Source organism: Monopterus albus, unplaced genomic scaffold, assembly GCF_001952655.1.
Source record: "Monopterus albus unplaced genomic scaffold, M_albus_1.0 scaffold166.1, whole genome shotgun sequence".
NCBI lineage: Eukaryota > Metazoa > Chordata > Actinopteri > Synbranchiformes > Synbranchidae > Monopterus > Monopterus albus.
In genome coordinates, this window is record NW_018128046.1 from 1,379,050 (window position 1) to 1,394,032 (window position 14,983).

A 14,983-nucleotide genomic window follows, 5' to 3' on the forward strand; every position below is an offset into this window, starting at 1 on the left:
ATATATATATCAGATCATTAACAGATGGCAAACTAAGAGCAGTACCACAAGTTTTACACCTGGTGTTAAATTTCAGCCACACCTCCCTCTGTTACAGTGGTGGGAAATCAGGCACTGGGGGTATTTGTATAAGCTCCCTTTCTTTCCTAACTGATATTTGTGCCCCTGAATGCAATAAAATAAATATTGTATGGGACCAAATGCACAAATTTCTGCAGTGCCTCTTTTCTTCTTTTCCTCCATCACAAATCCTCACTGTCTCCTTAGTAAATATGAACGCATGCAATTTCACTGTTTAGTACCAAAAAACCAGCTGCAAAACCCGAGTAAATATCCCCTAGAGATTCCGCTATACTGGATTTTCTTTATTGTGGTTTTGCCTATTTACACACACATCTTAGAAAAAAATCTCTAAATATAATGTAGTCCAGTCCATCACCACCTTTAACTATGACCTCAGTAATAAACATATAAGTGAATGTATAAATTTATTACAATTTCATCAAAAAGTGAATAATTTTGAGCTTAATAAACACAGATGTTAAGGTGGAGGTGCTTCATTAAATACAGGTGTAAAGTGGACGGTGAGTGCACATTGAAACACTGAGCCACGGAATGGTGAAATAATGTTTTTTTAAACTGCATAAGATGTGTGTAACATTCATAGTCTGGATAGTTAGAACACAGGCCTACAGTACCCAGAGGACTAAAATATCTTCTCATTACAGCAAAGTTCACCATTTATGAGGCGCAGGATTACTGTATTTGCCAAAAGGTTCCTGGGTTCATTAGTGTGCATTACTTGTGCAAAGAACTGCAGCACAGACTGAAAGGAAGCAAACGACAGGCCATCTGTTGTTCATGCATACAGAAAATGAACATGAAACTGTTAGAGACCGCTTGTTCAAAAGTTGATTTAGCTGCCTGACCTGTTGCGACATCATTAATAAGAAGCATCTTACATTCAGTAATGTTCTGTCTCTGTCGTCTGACGTTAACAGGTCTGAGAAGAAACAGGTTTATGTGTTCCATTAATCTTCAATACACTGAGAATAAAACATGAAGACAAAAAGTGATGCAGGTACATTTATGAAAAAGTAAAATAAATTAAGATTAAGTGCTGTGGACAAGGATGTAGCATTAACATTCCCTTCAATCAGATATATTTTACGCTGCTGTAAAAAGGGCTGAATAAGTCCCAAGATTAATCTCGGCAATCAACTACCTAAATCTTCCTCTAGATGTTGCCATCACTGTTTTATGTTATCCAGTAATTTAGCTTTTCCTGTCAAGATAAACCCAGTGGACAGTAGTTTAGTCAAAATGTGGGTGAATTCAGTTTCGCTGAGAGACATCTCACATGTGCTGCTTAGCCAAAGACAGGACTTTGGTTTGAGAGAGGAAGAGCAACCCAGGCTGGCCTCGGTTTGCTCAGCATGACCACAAATGTGCGACACAGTGCAGTTATCTCATGCTGTGAAGTATTGGAAACACATGTGCTCAAGGCTTGATACAGCATGTGGGATTAAAAACAACTATACTGGGACTGTGAAAACAGCCTAAGGGCCACAAAGAAGGGTTAGTGGATGTGTTGGGATTACTTTTGGCATAAGGTACTCGGGCCACTTACTGAAAGTTTGGGCATGTGGGCAAAAACAAAACATAAGCATGCCTAGAAATCTCAGTTTAATGCTAATAACTGAGTGCCCATTATATAGGGGGCAGTGAATGGGTGATTTCAGAAACCCATTTAACAGTGAATGTTACATCCAGCCTTCTGTCCAATCTGTGACCATGCAAATAATCACAGGCTTTTTTTATCTTCTCACCAAATGCCCTTGTTGGATGATCATCTGGTACAATTTTATTACAGCTGTTTTGTAATTGCTGAGTTATGATTTAGTAGAATTTTGTTTTCCTGAGATCAGTTTATTGCTGCGGTTATACTAGTATTGTATTTTCCTCTGCTTTGTAGAGGGACCCAGTGTGGATTTTTCACTAGTAATCTTTGCTTTTCCTGTCAATAAGGACAGTTTAACTGATATGGCAGCCTGTACTTCTGTGAATTCAGTTTTACAGTACATTTGGTCTGACTCTTTTTAAGGTATATCATCACTATCATTGACTTGACTGCTGCAGTGCTGTTTTCACAGTTACACAATGGCTTCTAGTAAAAACTCCTGCCTTCCAACACTGACTGAAAGTGTGTTTAGCTTAATGAATATTTGTGTACCAAGAAAAATACTGCATGCATAAAAATTTGCCAACAGCTATGAATCAATACATAACTTTGTGCACTGTGTTTAGCGTTCAGATGTTCCACATGTACCAAATATATTATACATTATAATGGCTGAGATTGTTGTAATGGATGGTGACTTCACTCCGTATTAATTAAGAGATGACTCCACTTGTGACATTAAGATCTAAAAGGCAAAATGAGCCAGTGATCAATCAAAGTGTTTAATGATGCCAAAATAAATGCCACTGAAATGCCAAGAGATTAAATTGTTTTTGCTAATGTGGATAAATCAGAAATAATTCACACATTAACGCAAGCTTTTCATCTAAACTAAAAATGCTCCAGAACTATTTGTGTGTAATTTGATCTGCTTTTCAAAGCTTCAAATGGTGCTTTTAAAAGAGCTCTACAGAAATTGCAACATTTGGCAAAGTGCCTGATGTCTTCAAAACATGACAGATACCTTCCGCCATTATGAACAAGTCACTGCTAGATCCAACTTTGAAGTATGCAGTTTTCAAAGGTTCATTTTGATACAAGGCAACAAATGAAATACTTTGACACCCGCAGGACTGATACAGTCAAAGAGCGGCAAATGGGAAAACCACTTGGATAACATTTTAATATACAGTAAATGTGTGCTACAGGTAGCAAACAGTGTGCTTGAATGGGTCATTGAAGAAAATGGCTTTGAAAAGAAGTTATATTTCTAAAAAAAATGTTTTTACACATCATTCTTAATCAACTTATTGTAAATGATCAACATCACAAGTGGTCTAATGTGAGATTAATCATATAGAAGAACTAATAAATATCTCTGTACTGTACTGAGAGTGTTTTATGCCAATAAAAGAAATGAGTCTGGAAATAAATAAACAAACAAGACAAGGCTAAAAGTGAAGACCACAGAGCAAAAGGTGACAGCATGTTTGTCTGACCTTCATTCATCTTTTCAGATGGGGAAATAATGGTAATTATCCAGTAAGTATGCTCTGCTCTAAAGAGATCAAAATTTAATATCCTCCAGCATCACAACACACACAAAATCTCATACTCCTGCATGCTGAAACACATGAATCAGACACAAAGACCACATAAACAAACACTCACAACCAGCCCCTTCTGCCCTCAGTCAAGCACATTAAAAAACAATTAGGCCTCTGATCTGTCTGGTTTTTTGCCACCTCACCTCGGTAGCAACTCATAGATTCCAGCTGCTTCCCTCAGGCCTCTGCAGAGCGGGAGGGAGAAGAAATGCTCAGACAGAGGCGGGACTTGACAACAGCGTGTAATGTCAGTGGAGCAGCATTCATAAGTGGTAAGTCTGTCGAGTGGATAATGTTGTTGGAAGCACTCTAATTATGTTGCCAGGCAGGCTGATGGACAGACAGGGAGCATGCAAAGCCTCCCGAGAGGAGGGAAACAGAGAAACAGAAGGTTTCTGCTCGGCAGTAGCTGACTAATCTATTGGGTGACTTTCTGAAACGTTCCCAGGCAAACTGAAATGGAAAAGAAGACATTTCAAAGACATTGCAGAACGTGTTTAAAATAAAATGTGAATTAAAGGAAGGGTTGGCGATACATTTCAGAAGGATTTTTGTTACATTCTGGAAGTTATCTTTTCATCCTGATAGCAATCAATACATAAAATGTACTGGTAGCATAAAGAAAAACACTGACAGCTTCACGTGTCTTCATGACTCACTGTTGCCATTATACTTTGTCAAATTTAGTTTTTATCAAAAACCAACTTTTCAGTCAGTTGTAACCAACCTGTTCCTCCTAGGTTAAGAGTGAGTTCCTGTCCCAGGTCAGGGACTTTAAGTAATTCAGGGTTTTGTTCACGAGTGAAGGAAAAATCGAGTGTGAGACTGACAGGCAGATAGTGGGAGCATCAGCAATAATGCAAACGTTGTACCAGACTGTCAGGTGAAGAAAGAGCTGAGCCAAAAGGCAAAGTTCTTAATTTACCAGTCAGTCTACGCTCCAACCCTCACCTATGGTCACGAGCTGTGGTTAGTGACTGAATGAATAAGACTGCAAATGCAAGTGGCCAAAATCAGTTTCTTTCACAGGGTGGCCGAATTTAGCCTTAGAGATAGAGTCTGGTGTTCGGGAGGGATTCGGAGTAGAACCGCTGCTCTTTGACATTGAAAGGAGCCACTTGAGGTGGTTCGGGCATCTTATCAGGATGCCCCCAGGGCACCTCCCTTTGGAGGTCTTCTGGGTATGTCCAACTGATTGGAGACCCCGGGGCAGACCCAGCACATGCTGGAGAGATTATATATTTCATCTGGCCTGGGAACACCTTGGAATCCTGCCAGAGGAGCTGGAAAATGTTGCTGGGCAGAGGAACATCTGGATTACCTTACTGAACCTGCTGCGACTGCAACCCAATCTTGGATATGTGGAAGAAAATGGATGGATGGATGATTTCTGCTCATGAAGTTCAAGTTTTAGTTTGTGATGTTTGGTTTCCATCAGTGCCCATCCTCATTCCCAGGGTGTCAAATACAGTATATGTCAAGGACCTTTACCCCGTTTGAATGCCTTTGGCATCCATATGAGGCCACATGGGACAAATAATACAAAAGCTACCTTTGGTGTCCATAGGAGATGCACAAGGTTTTCAACAGAGTATCTACTCGTGCCATTATTTGACACCCAGAGCAATAGGTTGTAGTATTTGCAGGGAGAAAGTCCATGTTAGGAGGTGGGTCAAATAAAACTTTCCTACAGGAGAGCAGAGTGAAGTGTTTTTTAATCAGTGAGTGTTTTAACCCAAACCATGAGATTTTACTAAACCTATCCACATAGTTTTTGTACCTAAACAGAACCATATCCTTTTGTACCAATGGCTGTTCTGTATTGAAAACCACAAGCATCTTATATGGATGCCAAATGACCCTTTAGCATCAGTATGGGACATGAAAAAACTTGAAAAAAACATCAGAATGAGAATGTTTTGATGTTAACCACTCATAACTACTCGCTATTTCAAATATAGCATATAGTACATGCACTGTGCACTAAACTACAGTGTTTTTTACTTGACCTGAAGAAAGAATTGGGTAAAGGTTGAATAACTGTTCCGTCAGCTGTCAATGGAGAGCAAGAAAAATGCTTTGTATTTTTATGAGTATGTTTCCAGTTATTAATTGCTTACTTACCTTTGAGCATTTCAGCAGTATTTAAAAACGAGGGCAAATACTGGGAGTCAATTTTACTCTAAGCATTTGATGTAAAAATAAAAATTATATAAATGTAACACTACATAACTGTAGTAACATAAGTAAACACTCTGCTGCACACTGCATCACCTCTGTCGTTCTCTGCACCATCAGCAGGTGACTGGGAGGGGAATAATCCTGGCCAATCAATTACCTTTCACAGCCAAAGTGTTCAGGTGGTGCTGCCTGGGCTTATATCAGCAGCCAACAAATGAAAGCCGCAAAATGAAGGGAGGCATTTAAGCAAAGCGCATGCATCCCACAAAGCTGCAACCTGCTAATGGTGCAGAGTATAGTGGTGAATCCCATGTGACCTCGGTGCTCTTGAAATGATTGATACAGGTGATTTAAAAGTGGCCCGCTGCTTTCGATTGTACTGCCTTGTCGCTATTTCTCTCAAATTAGACAATTTGGTGTTAGAAAACAGCAGGATTGAGTCGATAAATAGTTTTCTCTAGCAAAGCAAACAAAACTGGGTCACAGCAGGTAATTCCTTTCACTCAGATCATCACTAGTGAGTTCACTTACTTACCCTTCAGGATTTAGTCATCATTTTTTTTGTCATGTTGTAGCGGCCCCTCTCAGCTCAGCTTCAAGCAAACACATCATGGGAGCAAAGTGAGTGCCCCATCTGACTGGGGGTGACGGTGATGGTGCCGTCCCTCTGGCGCGCACTGTGTTTCATGATCAGGAACAAACAGCACGCTGAAGAGACAGAGGAGATATGTACAGTATTAGAGTCAGACTGATGGCATGCATTTCAATTGCAGCCAATTTATTCTCCCAAATAATACAAGCACTAATCTAATAATGACAAGGAGGGGAAATTGCTTCTCACCAGCGCTCTGTCACACAGGCGTTCACGCTACAAAATTAGTGTATGTGTGTACTTATGAGTATGTAAGTGTATGTGTGTGTGCTCAAGTGTGCTGCATTTGCTTCCACTGTGAGAACGCAAATACAAATGTGGTCTTTAATTGTAGTTACAGTTTGGATTTGGCAAAACAGATGAAAGTATGTGTGTGTAATTGTTCTCACCATTATCATTATAAGACAGGGTGAGCAGAGCTGAGAGGATTACTGCCTTAGTCATCCTCTACATCACTTAATTTAAGAAAACTTTGAGCCTGTGATTGCTTTTCATGTGCAGATACAGTATGCTGTGTGAGTAGACACAAGCAAACTAACATAGTACTGGAGGAAGTAGTTTAATTCGTAAAAACAGGAATACCCTCAAAGCAAATACTCTAATACAAGTAGAACTGCACTCAAACTTTTATACCTGCTGTACAGTATGTGATATTTTGGCTGTTTGAAGGGTGGCAGAAAAAGCTGTGAAGACAACACGGCGTGTTTGCCTTGTTGCCTTTTAGGCTGACATGTCAAACATATTAGCTAACAGCTGCTTAATCCACCGGACACAGTGCAACATTAGCAGCATTAGCATTTCAGCAAAGCTGCATTCAAAATAATGAGCTGAAAGACACTATAAGGCTCTGTAAAACTGAGTCTAAGTGCAGAGTTGATCATTCTCTGAGGGTTTATCTATTGGCTATACTGTAGCTGGTTTAAGTAAAGGTATTAAGTATTAAGCAGCAGTTCATGAGATCATTTGAGGGATTACAATGCTCTTTTACAGGGTCATAAAGTCTCCAGCCTCCAAACCTTCATCTTCATTGCACCAAACATGTTACTGTTCACAGGTGAACATTTTAGAGTAATACAATCATCATCCAGAAAGCCCAGTGTACAGTAATTTGACTTCATGTTAAGCCTTAATCTACTTACTACCAGTTCAGGAAGACACATTCAGGTCGCATACTGTTGTAGCAACAGATAAATAGCCTGGCATTCAAAACCTCACTTAAAGAGCATTAGAGGAACATTACAAGTAGAATGTAATGTGAATGAAGTGAAAAGTTGTTTCTGTAGAAATACATGTTTATATACATGTGCCTCAATTAAAAAGTATTCTTTTAATATTGGTACCAAAACTCATATTACTGTGTATCTGCACTAATATTGTATAAAATATTTCAGTCACTTCTACTTATTATGTGTGTTTAGCATGAAAAATCTCAGTCTACAAAGTGACCAATACCTACAACTACAAGTACAATATATTTTTAGAAAGTAGTGGAATATAAGTATATTTATTCCAAAAATTTGATTTTTATGTACAATTCCATCAAAGTGTACATGATTACATAACACATGTGACAGATACAGCAGTAAAAGGTTTCATAAAATAGAAATTACCACTGCTTTAAAGGTGCACATAAATTGAGTAAATGTACTCAGTTACTTTGCAGTTCTGCTCAGAAACACAGTCACATGTTGCCAGGTATTTCTTTCAGACAGTCTTCCATCTCATTGCTCACTTCTCTCCCTTGATACTGAGCATTTCTCAAAAATAGTACAATTATGTCAAACTGACCCGCCAGCATCCGTCTTTCTGACACGTCTCCTTGGTGGTCTGCCCTCACATGGGCTTTTGTGCATGACCGTATGTGTGTATTTCATGCACGTCAGGCCTGGATCAGGTTGGGTAGAGAGAGTGTGTGTGTGTGTGTCATTCCCCCAACACCCCTCACAGAGAGAGGCGAAGGACTACAGCAGAGCTGACAGTGCATGACTAAATGCCCCCCCGTGAACCTGCTTGAATGGAGCTGACTGCTCCAATGAGGCAGTGCAGACGAGACAAAGCACATGTGGATGAGGGACCAGAGAGCGATGGAAGAGGCCGGCTGGATGTGTCAGTCTTCCTCACTGGGGGACAAGGAGACTTTGTGTGGATGCTAAAGGACGGGAAATGTAGTACTGACCAGGCCAGAGCAGAAAAACAGAACTATTGTTCATTGATTTGGTTTGGAGGGCGTTTTGTTTCTTTGGAGGGATGGGAAGCTTGTTGACAATGAGCTTGATGGATGTCTGCGCCTGTGCCCTCTAACATCTGTGGATGATTTTTCTTTATGCTGTGGTATTTCTCAGGGGTTGTAATGTTGAAAAGGAGAGGTTTGATTCCTCATCTGATGGGCCTATTGTTCACAGAAAAGCTCTGACAGGTTTTCTCACAAGCTGAAGTCTCCAGTATTTCTACATAGCCATCTCTTACTATGTTGTAAAAATCAGCACAGAAAACCAAGAAGCTGAAATAAGGGTGAGCTGTTTTAATTTCACCTTCTTTGCTTTAGACAAAGTCAAGTGGTTGTGCTTGAAGCCAGAGTCTGGGCAAGGCCACATTGAACTAATCAATTGCCTAATTCAGTTTCCTGTTGAAATTGGCTAATTATCCTAGAGCCTAGTGGAAAAATCAATCAGGGGGAATGATTCTGATTGGGCCAACCACACTCTAGTTGATTATAAAAGGGGCTTGATTGGGTAAGAGCAGGTTTAGACCTCCTGCTGCCATTGGAAAAAAACAAAGAACATTGTTCAGGGCCCAGAATATCAAGTGAATATCAAGTGACACTTGTTGAATTTTAAGTTGCGGCCACACAAACATTCACAGCGCCTACTGAACACTGTGAGTATGTGAGCAAGCAAAGATGCAGAAGAGAGGATCTAGTACATTCAGAAACATGAAAAGGTCTCACCCATCTCCACATTTGACCCAGATCGATGAGCCGGTGTCAAATAAACAGAGCTAATGGGGCCGTGAGGTGACAAACTGTGTCATCAGACTCTCACAAAGAAAACGCTGAACTGAACGTCGTCAGCACTCCCTGAGGTTTTTACTATTAAAAAACAAAAGCAGGGATTAACTTCATGTATTATTCAGTTTTGATAGATAATCATTTTTTGCAGGGATTTGTTTATTTTAGGGAAACGTGTGAATTTTTTTTTTAAAATTGTATTCACATCAGATTTTTTTCCAGAGTCCTGTCATTTGAATCATGCTTCAAACCGATACAGTGAAATTTCTGTTTCATTAACAGAGAAACAGAGGAACACCTACTCTGCTGCATGCTCAGCTGGCAGCGGACACTGCTTTGCCTTTAAAGTTCACTGCTTTTCCTGCATGTATTTCGGTTTATTTGTCATTTTGCAGCAAACAACATTTTATGCAAATAGCACTCAAAAGCACCCCATTCAGCAGATTTCCAATGGCCTTTTCCTTTTCTTCCTTCAGCGTCTGTTGTGCTCCATTTTTGATAAATCAAGTAAAACTGTCTGTATCGGTCTTTGTCATCTGTAAACAGGAAATGAATGGTTTCTTGGAGCTTTACTCGGGGCTTTTGTATCCTGTTCACTCTGAGGGCAGCTACTCTGTGAAAGCAGGTGAGTCGAGGTGAACACGAAAGAAAAATCTGATTTAGAGACCACTCTGAAAAATTCATCTGCGATATTAACATCAGATATCTGAAACATGCCCATGTCTGTGTACATCAGGAGAAAGTACCCTTTTCCCAGGATGGGCTACAGAGTTTGGCTGGGTAAGTAACACAATACACACCAATGGATAAAACATTAAAATGCATACAATATACAGATAAAACATTACAATATTACTTAAAAGCAACAATTATATGACAGTAAAAGTAGCAACATGCATGAGTAGATACCCAGTACTTTTAGTTATAGCTATGGCAGGCTGTGAATTTTGTTCTCATTATATTTTGTACCCCTTTACTTCAGTCTTCCCAAGCCTAACCTCTGAGTACTTTAACATCAGAGGTGGCCATACTTTCTTGTGAGAATTTGAAATACCAGTGTCTATACAATCAGCTAAACAGTCCAAGAAACCTTTAGGATAGCTGTGGCTACAAAATGCTGGGCTGTCACAAATGAGGGAAAGGAGATTCATGCAACAGTCTACTTAAAATAGATCAAAACAAAGCAGACAGAAGCCACCTCAGGGTCTGATTCTCCTCAGTGTCTTCTTACGCACTCCGTAAGCTTTTAAATCTCTGAACATGCAGAGCAGGCTGACGCCAGCTGCCTGCAGCACACACTCCCATCCCCTCCCTCCACCTTATCATTAATTTCCACTCCTGTCCTTGGAAGGTCACGCAGTCTTCATGTCCAACCCCTTCCCTCTCTCCATGTCAGCAGTGGCCTTGATGCACTTGTCAAACGCATAGACGGAGCAGCCACATAGGGCGAACAGTATGTCCACATACAGTACATGCACACAACCAGCTCTTGCACACACAGATGGATCCTGTGACAGAGATCAGAACATGTTTCTCAGCATATACTTCCAATTAAGGGCCATATTGTGATGGGCCACTTTTCTTCCAAGCACTGAAAATGTATATATGCAGAGATTTATTCTGCATATACTGTAAATCTACAAAAGGGCTCCATTACAGGAACTTACAATTGTTGTCATTTAAATACATTTGTCAATCATGAGGGCCTTGCTAAATCTTATTTGTGTTTTGGTGGTTCTTTTTAAAGTTATTCCTCATTCAAATGCCCACTGTGTTGTCCAGGCAGTTTTAACTCCAGGAAACACATCAGACCGGGACTTGGTCTTTATTGGCTCCCTTCAATTGTAAAAATGCTCCTAATGGCCGTTGTTTTGAGCTGAAAAGCCTCCGCTCACCCAATCTCACTCAACAAGTGTGGGCCACTGAGATAAGACCTCACACTGGAGTATTCTTCTCCTTCTGCTTTCTGTCCTCATTTCCATTGACATTTTTCAATGAGAAACAACAGCAAGCAGTCAACCCCACTAACAAGCAACCTAATGGAAAATACTGACAAAAAGGTGAATTCTGCATAATTCTGATTCAGTCAGGCTGGCCAGGTGTAAAATATTTATCAGTAGCTTTCAGACCTGTCTACTTTTCTGCCACTCATCAATGGCATCAGTCGGTGTATGTGTTATAGGCCTCATCCTGCATTCAGTGGAGTGGAGGCCTAAAAGGGATATTTATGCATGTGTTCATATTTACTAAGGAGTAACAATGGGGTGTTCATGTGGCGAAACAAGAAAAGCAGCCCCACAGGGATTTGTACATTTGGTCTCATGCAATATGTTTTGAAGGTGTTGTTGTTCATGGACGCAGAGATCAGAGGATTGAATAAAAATTTATACAAATACCCTCAGCATCTGATTTACCACCTGAGCTGTGACAGAGAGAACTGTGGCTGAAATGTAACGTCAGGAGAAAGCAGGTATAAAAATTGCCTTCCTGTTCTCAGCATGGTGCTTTGAGCTGAGCTAATATATCGGCATAGAAAAGTATATCGCTGACAACATTCATCATCGTAAGTGTGTCAGAAAGGTCACATTCTGACCTGATAAAGGCTGTTGATAATAAAAAACATGCTCAAACCAGTTTATATAACTGGGCACTGAATCCTGACAGGCATATAGTGAGAAATGAACAGTTAGACAGAACAGCACTCCAGTAAATTCACTCCCACTGCACAGAAATTCCAGGCAGACACCCTTCTTCAGCGTCCAATAAGGACATCGGTACGAAATGTCCATGCAATGTGAGAATAAGGACTGAATGCATTGGAGTGCTGTACTGTCTAACGTTTCGAGACCTAAAACGAAACCAGATGAAAAGCTAAGAGATCATCAGTCTTAGGCTTAGGGGGACACATTTTATGGCAGTCCAACAAACAACTATCAAGACATTTCTCTAAAAAAATCACAAATGTCAACATCGTGGTCGGGGGATCACCAAAGTTACTGGGATACATCATTTGGAGGCTATGAATGTCTCACAAAATGTCATGCCAATTCCTCAGTTATGTAGATGTTGAGCTGTTTCCTTGGATAAATGAATTTTTGGAAAGGTGGTGAAGCAGGAAGGGGGAGAAAGCAGGATGGATCCTCTGAGGACCATAAATTCATAAATACTAAACTAATTCATAACTAAAATTCACTATTGCACATAGTTGTGATTAATGATTTTAGCACCATAATAATTACCTACATACTAGTGTAGACTTAAACACTCACAGGCAGTGTCTAAAATTCAAATTGGTCCTCACAACAGTAGAATTACAGATGTGCGCGCGCACACACACACACACACACACCTGTAAAATGAACTGGCATTGTGTGGAGAAAACACAAAATCCCAGTCACGGCCACCAAATCACCCATTGTTTCTCAGGGCAATTAACAATGCTTTAAGGTCTTGGGAGCAGAGTTTCATCTGTGCATAAAATATGAGTGCTAATGGCCATTTTCACCATTACTGCAATGTACAATTATCAACTTAATGATTTGCCATTTATTTGCTTTCACAGCAATTTGAAGAACTGGGTTTAATTAACAATTTGCTAGTGAAAAATTAACTGGGGATGCGTCTGTCACAGCTGTGTGAGAGTCCCCTGCCTTGCATGGATGGCACAATTAAGGAACAATTGCCAGGGCTGCCATGTCAAAAGTGACCCACTTTGAAGTCCTAAACAAAGGGAGAGGATGAGAAGTCAGGAGGCAGAAGTGATACTGACAGACAAATGGAAGGTTTGGGATTTAACTGCTGTGACTGTGCCAGCTCCCACTGGTGCTGTCTGATGGTCTGGGACAGGGACAAAAATATGCATTTACATGGTCTTTAGCCTCGTTTGCATTAGAGTCAAGCTGTTATTATTATGAAGTCATGGCCCGCAACCTCTGCGCTTTGACAGACACATTAACACTGGGCAGTAAATGTTCCTGCCATCACCAGCATCCTTTAACATTACACATTTTGTCACTTCAGGGTTTGGTAAAGCAAAGCTTGAGCTTTATGCCCAAAATGTTCATAACAGAAGGAAGATTGGAAAATGCATTTCCAGAGGAACAAGGAAAGGAAATTGCTCACTAAGATAAACAACAGTTGAAATTGGATTTGCACATGATTAGCACTGTCAGGGGACGTCAGCCATCTCCACAAAATGGCAGATCATTTTCTGTGGGATTTTGTACAGACAGGATTAAAATATCTTTTCAGAATTGTCATCAGATGTCCCTATAAATGATGTTTGCGCTGAGCTGACAAGGCGTGTTTCTCACTCTTTTACACACACACACACACACACACACACACACACAAATATTGTACATGTACATATAAACACCATGATTGCCAGTATTTTCTAACCCTAACTGTCTGTCATAATGACCTGCTGGCACAAATGATTATAGAATGATTTTTTAAAATTTTATTTGTTTATTTTTGCCTTTATTTGATATTTGATTTGATTTATTCTTTCAAGCATGTAAAGACAGTTGATATGTCAACACACATAATTTTACACATATCCAACAAATGTGAATCCAATATCAATTTACTTATACCTAGTACATGCTTGAATGGAGTAGGAAGAAGTCAGACTTATCCAGTCCTACCCCCTGACATCATCTTACATCACTGGTTTGCAAGCAGTATCTCTACATAGATAATTCTCTTCTACACCACACAAGTAATATACTAAAGAATTATAACAGAGTGTTATATCTGCTGAATGGGGTGCTTTTGAGTGCTATTTGCATACATTCATACCCCACACCCACAATGTTCCATCTAATTAATCATTAAGCCTGTTCTTGCATATATCTTGATTGACACATACCTTTATATTTATGTTGCTGAATAAAATACACAAGAATGCAGCTCAAGAGGTTTTGAGAGGGGAGACCTGCAGCTATGACCTACTATAGCCAGTATGATGTCAGGTATACTAATTTGCACCCAACGAGTCTGCCAACCTAAGCAACCTATATAGTCGTTTGTCTCTTCCCTTTCATACCACTCATAGGGGCATATCATTAAATAGCGCTCCTATGGTTGCAGGAGGAAATGCAACAATCCCACCAAAATTAACGACAACATACATCACACTACCAAGCTTTACAAACCCTTGACATCATGGAAACAGCCATAAACAGGATGGCTAGCTAGCAGCAAGCTACTGGAACTCCGTTGTTCTGCTACACGAAAAACTTGGTTATGATTAGCCACAAAAACTACTTGGTTATGTTTAGGAAAACAATTATTTGTTCATGTTTCGCAACAAAACCATGTTGTTATGTTTAGGAACAAAAACTACTGAAAAACACAAGCCACGGACAATATTTGAATTTGGGTCTCATGAGGAAAAGCATTGCCTTGCATTGTGTGCACCTAGCCATCCACCTCAACCTCCTTGTCAGGTGGACTTGGTGCCTGCATATACTTACTCTTCTCCTCGTGTTATAATTAATAGTAGTCGCTAGATGTCGCCAAACTATGAAACATAACATTTCATCATAATAACCTGCTGGCACAAACAACGTGTACTGTTGTATTTAACAGGAGGACCATCTCTTTCATCTGCATATGGGCTTTTCATATTACACACATTAGATCACATTGGCCCTTTGTTCAGTGGTGTAAGAAATACTGAAACTGTTTACTTGAGTAAAAGTAAAAATACAATGCATTCAAAATATTACTTATGTAAAGTACAAAGGTATTAGGGTAAAAATATACTTTAAGTACCAAAATAAAAGTACTCATCATGCAGAATTACACAGTTAATATTAATGTATGTCATATTATTATATGTCATAGTA

At 39.8% G+C, this 14,983-nt stretch overlaps 1 long non-coding RNA gene across 2 annotated transcripts in view; it reads right to left on the reverse strand.

Annotated features, from left to right (window-relative positions):
• LOC109968923 (uncharacterized) overlaps positions 1–14,983 on the reverse strand; it is a 113,144-nt gene that overhangs the window by 12,885 nt on the left and 85,276 nt on the right. Inside the window, exons 3-4 of one of the 2 annotated variants that reach the window (XR_002276204.1) lie at positions 6,005–6,177; positions 3,711–3,741 (exon numbers count right to left, since the gene is read on the reverse strand). This is a non-coding gene — a long non-coding RNA (uncharacterized LOC109968923). Of the gene's footprint in view, positions 1–3,710; positions 3,742–6,004; positions 6,178–14,983 lie in introns of those variants that run through there. The other variant, XR_002276203.1, reaches the window with a different exon arrangement.